The sequence below is a fragment of the Anabrus simplex genome, chromosome 2, assembly GCF_040414725.1.
Source record: "Anabrus simplex isolate iqAnaSimp1 chromosome 2, ASM4041472v1, whole genome shotgun sequence".
In the NCBI taxonomy this organism is placed as follows: Eukaryota; Metazoa; Arthropoda; class Insecta; order Orthoptera; family Tettigoniidae; genus Anabrus; species Anabrus simplex.
In genome coordinates, this window is record NC_090266.1 from 1,053,895,772 (window position 1) to 1,053,906,382 (window position 10,611).

The following is a 10,611-nucleotide window of genomic DNA, read 5'->3' on the forward strand; positions in this document are numbered from 1 at the left end:
CCGGCCAATAGCAACACAGAACAAGGTCGCCTTTCACTGATTTACAGTGTTCGTTTCCATTCTCCTCTAGTGTTTATAGCAAGGTAGCGCCCCCTAATTGCTCTTCTGTTGTCGCTGTGGATGTTTATGCGAGTGCGCGGTGTTTTCAACCGTGGGCGACTACTGCCGTTTGTTGAATTTGCTTCTAACCCTGGACACGCAACTATTCGTATACATGAATTGTTTGACTGTTTACTTGTGTTCTGAGTGAAAATGGATTCCGAATAAGTTGATAGGATAAACAAATTGATTGATGGTGTGGAAAAGGAAACAGAAAGACAAAGGGACTTCGTGTGCTACCTGCTCTCTGTGCATATGCCAGGAGCACACTGTCTTCACCTGTCAAGCATACAGTATGGGGACAGAAGGTGAAGATGACCGTTTTATTATCTAAGGACACAGTCAGCTCACGAATATAGTGAAGAATGACAAATAAATTGTCTTTAGTGAACAGTAAATCTCTAACTGCTGTTACCCCTCTATCTGTTGTAGCCTTGTTCTTACCATAGGACTGTATACCTTATTTATATTGCTGTAACTTTGTTTTGTACATATTTTTACTGATAGTTGTAAATTACTTGTACATTCCACTATACTTCTTTTACCAGTTTACTTCTGTGAATTCTGTAAATTTATGTTCTTCCCTTTGCACTGTTTTTTGATGTGTGTCAAGTAGAACGTAACGTTAGTTATTGTATTATTTTGAAGCACTATTTAAATGTAAATAAATAATATTTGTATTTTTAATGATGAAAACAGAGTAAACAAAAAATATAGCAACATAACAAAAATAAATAGCAAATTGAAATACAAAAACGATATGGAATTCTTGCACGGTCTTTTCCACTGCACACGACGACGACTGACGTTACACTGCCTCACGCGACGTCCCGAGGGTTAAGATACCACTAACCATAATTGTTCTACACTTTTTCTTTCCAAAATACGTACACTGCGTACGGAAGAGGAATGAAGGATTTTTGTTGTTCGATAAGCCTGGTTGCTAATGAAATCTCTCTTGAACTCTAGGTGTGATGTTATATTTAATACATTGCAGCTAACAGCAGTAGCACTTCACTTCAGGATGTATGGAAAATTATTTTGCTACAGAAGTAAATATCTGGGACATTAGTGGGTCCCTAGCATTGACAACGAATACATCTCTAACTGTGCATTACTCGCGCAACTTTTCGTGATACGTTACGGGGGGGTGAGGAGTAAGGAGGGAGCTTTCCTGGTTAGAGTAATACTGCCAACTGAACGGAAATGAAATCTGAATTGTATCGATAATATGATCGATCGACAAGAATTTTCTAAACCTTTATTATCTCAAGCCAACGACTGTGTCACACACAAATTATAAAACATTATATAATATTTCTCGAACAGCCTCTGTGGCTCAGACGGCTGCGCGTCGGCTTCTCACCACTGGATACCGTCGTTCAAATCCCGGTCACTCCATGCGATATTTGCGCTGGACAAAGCGGAGGTGGGACAGGTTTTTCTCCCGGTACTCCGGTTTTCCCAGTCATCTTTTATTCCAGCAACACTCTCCATTATCATTTCATAGCATATATCATTCATTAATAATCACTTTGGGAGTGGCGACCCCATCGTACTACTAGCCTACATCTGCTTCATTCATTACATCCCTGACCTGGTCATGACTGGAAAACAGGTTGTAGGTTTTTTTCAATATTTCTCGATGTGAATCTTGTTCCTAGCATGACTTCTATAGTTTGGCTTCACTGCGTAAACAATAACAGTACAAGTAAGTGTACGCCAGATGTCTCACAGCAATGCATAAGCGATTCATAGTTTGTGTTTCAAAGGTTGCCAATACAAATCTCGAACATAACCGCGGTCTGCGGATTCGACACTAGGGAGCCCATGTATCACTAAAAGTTGTGCGAGTAATACTTCATGCTGAGGGAGAATTCTATAACTCTACCAAAACACGTGTTTAACACTTGTGGACATCAAAGGTCTGCAAAACAAGTCGGAAATGATATTCACAGAGGCTCGTTCCAGCCATCATAAACTCAATGCAGCTTTCCAATACTATAACCACTTTACTTTAACATTTGAGAGCCATCACTCCAATTTTGCTTAAAAAAAATATATATCAAAAAGGAGGCCGAGTTAACAGCACTCCCTTTAAATATAAAATGCCATGACATGTAGAACATTCTAAGGCAAATATAGAGATGCAACATGAAAAGCAAACAAAAGTTACGATTCAGATAAATTTCGTTAACCTCATTCACATCAGAACTCTTATAGAATTTTCAGAGTAAATTCTCAAAACTTCTTGGTTACAGCACATAACTGGTAAAAGTTACACGGACTGCGCTAATAATAACATATCGTATTGTTAGGTACACCCACCCATCATTAGTGTACCCCGTGGGCCAAGACTTCTGTACTCAAGAACTATGCTTCGATACCTGGTGATGGCGATTACTGTTACGAGCGGCCGTAGGCCTCTAGTATCGTGAGCAAACGCGATTGGTCTGGACGGTTAGGATAGGATCTGGACAAGATTCTTGCCGTGCGGACGGTTAGGATAGGATCTGGACAAGACCGTTGGTCTGTACGGTTAGAAGCCGCGAAGCAGCCCCAGGCCTCTACTTACATGAGGAAACACGATTGGTCTGGAGGGTTAGGATAGGATCTGGACAAGATTCTTGCCGTGCAGACGGTTAGGATAGGATCTGGACAAAACCACTGGTCTGGACGGTTAGAAGTCACAAAGCGGCTCTAGGCCTCTAGTTTCGTGAGAAAACTAGATTGGTCTGGACTGGGACGACAGCAGCGCATGTTTTCTTAACATGTTACATTTACATGCACTCTTATTGTGCTGCGGTTGGTAACGGATTATGATTAACTTTTTTCACAGGATGGACATCAAGTTCCACTTTACATTGGTCAATAGAAATACAAGTAGCCACTCCAAGCTAGGTCGAAAATTGATTGATACAAAAATGAAAATGGCGTGAAATAATCTTGATTAGGTTATAAAAGTAAATTTACTTCCAGGGTCGGGATGGTGGGTTACTGGACATCGCAATGAACACATCTCTCCTCCGAGACGCTCTCGAAGTAAAACTGCATTAATTTCCTCTTATTTATAACTTTAGAAATATGTTGGCCCACAGGGTAAATTAATCCCCGTCCACTCAACCAGCAACCCCGTCCTGGACGTCACTCGATCATGACATTTGCAACATGAGCTGCAGGTAATGAGACCCGGCGCCCAGAAATAAGTTAACCCTTTACAGCATACTGTTGCCATCAGGCAACATATAACGTCATTACTCTACTTCTCGCAACAAAGTACTCACTACATTCAGCTGCGCGCGGAACGACTGTCCTCTGTTTACATGATCGCGGAGTTCTCGGGAAGGATGTTGTGTCAAGCAGTGCTCAGTGCTGCCAACCTCTGTACTTAGAAACTAATGAATGAGTGATGCTTCGGGGACGTTAGGATAGGATCTGGACTGGTTCTTGCCGTGGACGGTTAGGATAGGATCTGAAATGGTTCCTACAGTGCGGAGGGTTAGGATGGGATCTGGACAAGACCATTGGTCTGGACAGTTAGAAGCCGTCAAGCGGCCCTAGGCCTCTAGTTTCATGTGAAAACATGATTGGTATGGACTGGTTCTTGCCGTGCGAACGGTTAGGATAGGATCTGGACAAGACCATTGGTCTGGCAAGCAAGGGGGTCTGTGCTTTTATTCAGCCGGGTATGGTAACGGAGTGTATTTATCAGCATTGATGGCAATGACGTCACACCTCTACTTTAGCCATGGACTATAATGGGCGCTGCTCTTCATTAGGTTATAAAAGTAAATGTACTTCTAGGGGCAGGATGGTGGGTTCCTGGACATCGCAATGAACACACCACTCCTCCGAGACGCTCCCCAAGTAAGATTACATTAATTTCTATACTTGGCCAGTATGCAGTAATGTTCGGTGGTATAACTATACATCCCATAGCCCGTTTGTAACATTATAAGGAAGTGAAAATAATGCAAATCTTACTTGGAATTCCTTTTAAAGGAGAGATGTGTTCATTGAGATGTCTAGGAACCCACCAACCTGCCCCCAGAAGTACATTTACTTTTATAACCTAATAAAAAGCAGCAGCTGCCATTATCCATGGCTAAAGCAGCTTCTTGCATTCTCATTGGTCAACGTGTACGGAATGTAACGTCATTGCCATCAATGCTGATAAATACATTGCGTTACCAACCCCGGCTGAATAAAAGCACAAACAAAAAACACCATGTAAGATAACAATGCGGCTTGTAACCGTCCAGACCAATGGTCTTGTCCTGATTCTATCCTAACCGTCGGCACAGTAAGAACCTGTCCAGACCAATCGTGCTTCCACACGAAACTAGGGGCCTAGGGCTGCTTTGCAGCTTCTAACAGTGATCCAATGGTCTTGTTAACGACAAGAATCCTCACCGTCCAGACAAATCGTCTTGTCCACGGCAAGAATCCTAACCGTCCAGACCTATCGTCTTCAATCCAGACCAATCGCGTTTCCTCACGAAACTAGGGGCCTAGGGCCGCTTTGCGGCTTCTAACCGTCCAGACCAATGGTCTTGTCCACGGCAAGAATCCTAACCATCCAGACCAATCGTCTTGTCTACGGCAAGAATCCTACCAATCGTCTTGTCCACGGCAAGAATCCTAACCGCCCAGACCAATCGTCTTCCGTCCAGACCAATCGTGTTTCCTCACGAAACTAGGGGCCTAGGGCCGCTTCACGGCTTCTAACCGCCCAGACCAACGGTCTTATCCAGACCCTATTCTAACCGTCCACATGGCAAGAACCAGTCCAGACTAATCGTGTAAAAATAATCACCACCACCAGCTATCGAAGCACCTCACTCATTAGTTCCTTAGTACAGAGGTTGGCAGCTCTGAGCACCGTTTCACAACATTCTTCCCAAGAAGGCCGCAACCATGTGAACAAACGGCAGTCGTTCCGCATGCAGCTGAATGTAGCGAGTACTGGGCTGCGAGAAGTAAAGGAATGATATGTTTGGTTTTTGAATGTTAAAAGCCTAAAGTAATATCATGAAAAATTGTATATGGGCCTATACCCCATCATGGCAATCCACATCACTTAACGAGTGTTAAGCTATTAGCCCCAGTTAAGAATTGCCGGTAGATCTAAAACACTGAACGTAAGTTGAACATTAAAGCTTCAAATTTTCTTCACCAAACTAAAACTAATTCATGCAGTAAAGGGTTAAATCGGAAGTCAATTTCCCCTCCAATTCGAAGACCTACTTTCCACAGGTTCACTTACTGTGACAACACCTACAAAATCCCTACAATGCAGGTACCGGTTTAACAATCGCAAATCATTCATACTGTACATAATAACGAAATTTGGCTATAAAATATCAAAATGAACGAATTGGAATGGCTACCAATAACAAGACACCAGTATTTGTTAGGAATCAATTAAATATATTACTTAAAAAGTCGAAAGTAATTTTCCCTCCAATTCGAAGACCTACCATCTACAGATTCACTTGACAATGCCTACAAAATCCCTACAATACAGGTACCAGTATTAACAATCGCAAATCATTCATACTGTATGTAATAGCGAAATTTGGCTATAAAATATCAAAATGAACGAATTGGAATGGCTACCAATATCAGGACACCAGTATTTCTTAGGAATCAATTAAATATATTACTTAAGAGTCGGAAGTGAATTTTCCCTCCAATTCGAAGACCTACTTTCTACAGGTTCACTTAATGTGACAATGCCTAAAAAATCCCTACAACGCAGGTATTAACAATCGCAAATCATTCGTACTGTATATAATTGCGAAATTTGGCTATAAAACATCAAAATGAACAAATGGAATGGCTACCAATATCAAGACACCGGTATTTCTTAGAAATCAATTATACATATTACTTAAAAGAAAAGAAGGCTTTTGCAAGAGCTTACACGGGACTAATCTGCACCATTCCACATCACCACCACAAAACAAAAAGCTTCCTAAAGAGAACAGGACAGACTGAAAGAATTCAAACAACCAAGACCTACAAATATTATCATCTCAACTTATCGTTTAACATTAATAACGAGTATGTAAAAAGAATCATTACCTGATTTCCTTTAAGCAGGTATAATCCTTCAACAAATATCAAAATGTCTTCCAAAGCCTTTTTAATCCGCCTTTTCCATTCGACAATGCCAAACAGGGACGCCAAGCGCGCGCACACACACTATTCCACGACCGCTCGGCACGGCAACTATCCGCCAAATGAATGCCACACCAAAGAACGCCAATATATGTTCTGTTCGTGAAGTTGATTTGGGCTCGTTATTTCACCCAGACACAATACTGTATCATATTTGTACTAGTTCTACACACGCACACAATTTCAATAAAGTAGTACTCAAATGCAGGTGACAATGTTTTCTGAGTACGAAGTACTTGAAGATTGAGGGAAGTAGACCATGCAGCAGACTCACAAAATGGGTTCAAAGCACTTAAAGTAGTTCAGGAAAAGACGTATCACCTAGACAATTGAGAGTGAGGAAATACGTATACAAGACTAGGAGATATAGGAAAAGCAGAGGGACACAAGGTATACTAGAGTGGCCGTCTCAGCGACTTCCACAAAACATACACACCGGGCCAACATATAAGGGGCAAGCAGGAGAGGGCAGGGGAACGAACGAGGGGTGGATATATGTGAGAGTGTAGGACTTTGGACAGATGGAAAGAAATATCTGAGCAACGTATATGGGGGATGTAGAGAGCGCAAAGTGTCAGTGAAATCGTAAACAAAAGATGAAGAGGGGGGACAGTGTGTTGATATGAACATCGATGAAAATGTACACGCGATCGGTGGAGGGGGAGATGAGAATAAACGGTAGCTATGTGTCTTGGTTGAAGAGGAGGCGTTAGGGAGGGCGGGAGGCAAATGAGAATATGATGAAATATATAAGTAGTGTCAATGTATTGTGGGAAAGTGGGGTTAGAGTTGTAAATTAGAGTGATCTAAGAACTGATTTAAGATACGTATGATTGTGGGAGAGGGCTTGTATACGAGACATGCAATTGACGAGGGAAGTGGATAATTGTATTGTATTGTATTAAGTTGGAGTACAGGCATGGGCGAGGAGAGTTGTACAATGGGCATTGAAAAAAGAGATGATTGATATCAGCATCTACAGATCCACAATGGCATAGGGGATGCGGTTGTAATCGAAATTTATAGAGAGGTGTAAGGGAATGATTAAACCGAAGACGTATGATATTGATGATATGACGACGAGTGTAGGTGGCGTGTTGATACCAGAAAGTAGTAGGTAGTATGGGTTGGAGACTATGATAGAATTTGCCTTTCTGACATGCAGATGTTGTCCATGTGTTTTGCCATATTTGTCGTTGTTGTGATTTGAGGAGAGATATGAAATCTGTGGCTGGAACAGAAAATGTAGCTGGGGTTGTAGATAAGAGGGAAGCCTCTTTCGCTAAGCGATCGGCTCGTTCATTGCCTGGTATGTTCTAATGTGCAGGTATCCAAATGAGGTTTATTTGGACACCTGATTGGTGTAAATTGAAGAGGATGTGTTTGACATTATAAACATACCAGTTCAGCGTAAACTTGTTAGATTTTAGTGTTTGGAGCACGGAGAGAGAGTCAGTGAATATATTAGCAGATTGTATGGATGAATGTTTGATGTACAGTAATGTTTGTCGTATGGCAAGGAGTAACGCCAATATATAACGGTGCCACACAGTAGCGTATACGAGTCCAACACCCGGCCGGCTGGATTCCTCGCTGTACAACCAGTAAGCAAAGAGAGCGCTAGTTAAAGCCCCATTCGCAATGCAAACGTAACGTAACGTAAACTTAAAATTAACGTTAATTTAGAAGTTAGCGGCCATCTTATCTAATGGATCCATTCACAATGCGCCGACGTAAACTTAACTGCGAGTCCGTAAAATTAAGGGATTGCAAACTCCAAGCTCTTGCGGTTAATTTTACGTTAACTTTAAGAACCAGCCAATCAGAGCAGAGGTAAACATTGTGTGTTGTGCACGATATAATGACTTCTTTCGACGAAACACTTGCAATTCTCTTTCAAAATAATCTTTGTGTATAGGCTATGTATGATAGAAGGAAAAAAATTACAAATACGCTGTACCGAAAAATAATAGGTGGAAATTAATATCCTGTAGAAATGAAATCTGACAATAAATGGCGGGAGACAAGCTCGCAGCGCTGGCAAACGGACGAGAGACAATCCCTGTCATAAATAAAACAGTGTCCTGTATATTTCTTAACATTATGACGGACTACTAGTTTACGAAAACGATATCATCCAAACAAATAGATCCAAATATCTCATCGAGGTGTGATAGATAGGGTCATAGATGTCGGCAAAGGAGACCTTTTACATTTCTTTTTATTACAAAAGGGGAAGCAAATCGTAAGAAAGGCAAACAGTACAGGTTTCATCCGCATGTCCAAAACGAACTGATGAGGGTCATTTCTTACAGTAGATTACCGAAATCGCCCTGAGATAACCTTCTTTGATTCAAGGGATGAACCCATTTTCTGCACCGTTGTTTAGATCGCCTTTTCAGGTACCGTAGGCCTATACAGCTCCCAGGAACAAAGCAATAGATGTTTGAAGTAATATGGATTCCGCTACCACGTTGTTTGATTCCATCGAGGTATTGAAATATAAAATTGCGAGATAGCCCAAAACCTGACTTCCGTACTAAATTACATGGCAGTGTTTTGATTGGCTGCTGTGTACTCTTTACGTTAGTGTTACGTTCCTCCACTGTGAATACCACAAATTTTACGTTAATTTTACGGTTACGTTACGTCGTTAAGTTTACGTTTGCATTGTGAATGGGGCCTAAGGATTCTCGATTTCAGAATTAGCCGTGTGAGCACTAAAGGTGAGTAGCGTCATCGCCCTCTACTATATCTTGTCTTGTCTTGCGGATATTTATTTGGGACTCAATATATTCTTTCCCAGTCACAAGTCCAATGAAATATTTCACTTATATCACAACAGCACACGTTTACATCATTAATGACCGGTTTTAGCACGATTACACTTAGATAGATGAACTGAAAGAAGCACTATTATATCGTGTATATGTAGGTTCATGAAAGTATTAAACTATCTGCACTGGTCGAATACACAGATAACCTATTAATCTTGGGCAATAGAAACGTGTTGCACTGTACAAGAATGGAGAGTAATAAAACTCTTGGTGCGAGATCCACTCACCCGGAACATATAGAAATGCCACTTCACAAACATGTCGGAAAAAAAAACTGAAAATCTAGATCGTAATTACAATTTGATGTGAGTGTTATCAAGGTATTCGTTTAAGATAGCAATGATCATAGGCGAAGGTTGATACAACAAAGCTGAAAGTCGTGTAGGGAAAGGTACGTGGACGTTAATTGATTTCTGCATTAAAATGGCCTGTTGGCGTGAATATTGGGGGCAATGAAAAAATAAATGGTCACTATCGCCCTGAGGTTCTCCACAGGAACAAGTTGGGTCGTTCGTAATATGAAATCGAGATAAATATACCGGGGTTAAGGCATAATTAAAACGTAGTCTGATGATGTTAGTAATGTGACGTCGTGTATACGTACCATTTGCAAACCACGGAAGTGTGGGAATACTCGGCTGAATTTGATAGTAATAGTGGCCTTTCGTACTAGCTGATAAACGCCATTTTGTGCACCATGTGTGTTTAGCTTCATTTTTGATATATGGAAAAAAGTCAGAAAACGGGATTTTGATTTGTAATAAGTTCGCAGTATCTGCACTGGCTTCTTTTGCTGCTATATCGGCCATATCGTTGCCTACGTGCCGGTTATGCCCTTTAATCCATATTAACGTTATAACAAAACCGGATGTTTCGAGTTGAAAAATAAGGTGTTTAACTTCGTAGATACCGGGCGAGTTGGCCGTGCGCGTAGAGGCGCGCGGCTGTGAGCTTGCATCCGGGAGATAGTAGGTTCGAATCCCACTATCGGCAGCCCTGAAAATGGTTTTCCGTGGTTTCCCATTTTCACACCAGGCAAATGCTGGGGCTGTACCTTAATTAAGGCCACGGCCGCTTCCTTCCAACTCCTAGGCCTTTCCCATTCCATCGTCGCCATAAGACCTATCTGTGTCGGTGCGACGTAAAGCCCCTAGCAAAAAAACTTCGTAGACATATGTATTTTGACTATGGGCGAAGGATTGGAGAGCTTGTAATACACTTTGAGAATCGCTGAATATATTTATTTTTTGGTTTGCAACTGTTGGACATATAATAGAGCTTGATATATGGCATATAATTCTGCTGTAAAGATAGTTAAATTATTAGGCAACGGATATTTAAAGCTAGTTTGTGTTTGTGGATCATAAAATGCTGCTCCGACTCCAGTAGTCGATTTTGACCCATCGGTAAAAAGGTGATAATCTGGTGAGGTTATTGAACTTTTAAATTTCTTAAGAGCGTATAATTTGGGATGAGGTGAATACATTGATTG

General features: G+C 41.3%; 1 protein-coding gene across 2 annotated transcripts in view; it reads right to left on the bottom strand.

The window, feature by feature from the left end:
* The window catches only part of LOC136864668 (histone-lysine N-methyltransferase NSD2), a 216,267-nt gene extending 209,933 nt beyond the window's left edge, over positions 1 to 6,334 (bottom strand). For both annotated transcript variants that reach the window (XM_067141967.2, XM_067141966.2), the window contains exon 1: positions 6,187 to 6,334. The gene's annotated coding sequence lies outside the window, so the exon portion shown is untranslated. The remainder of the gene's footprint in view (positions 1 to 6,186) is intronic.
* Between the last annotated feature and the right edge of the window lie 4,277 nt (positions 6,335 to 10,611).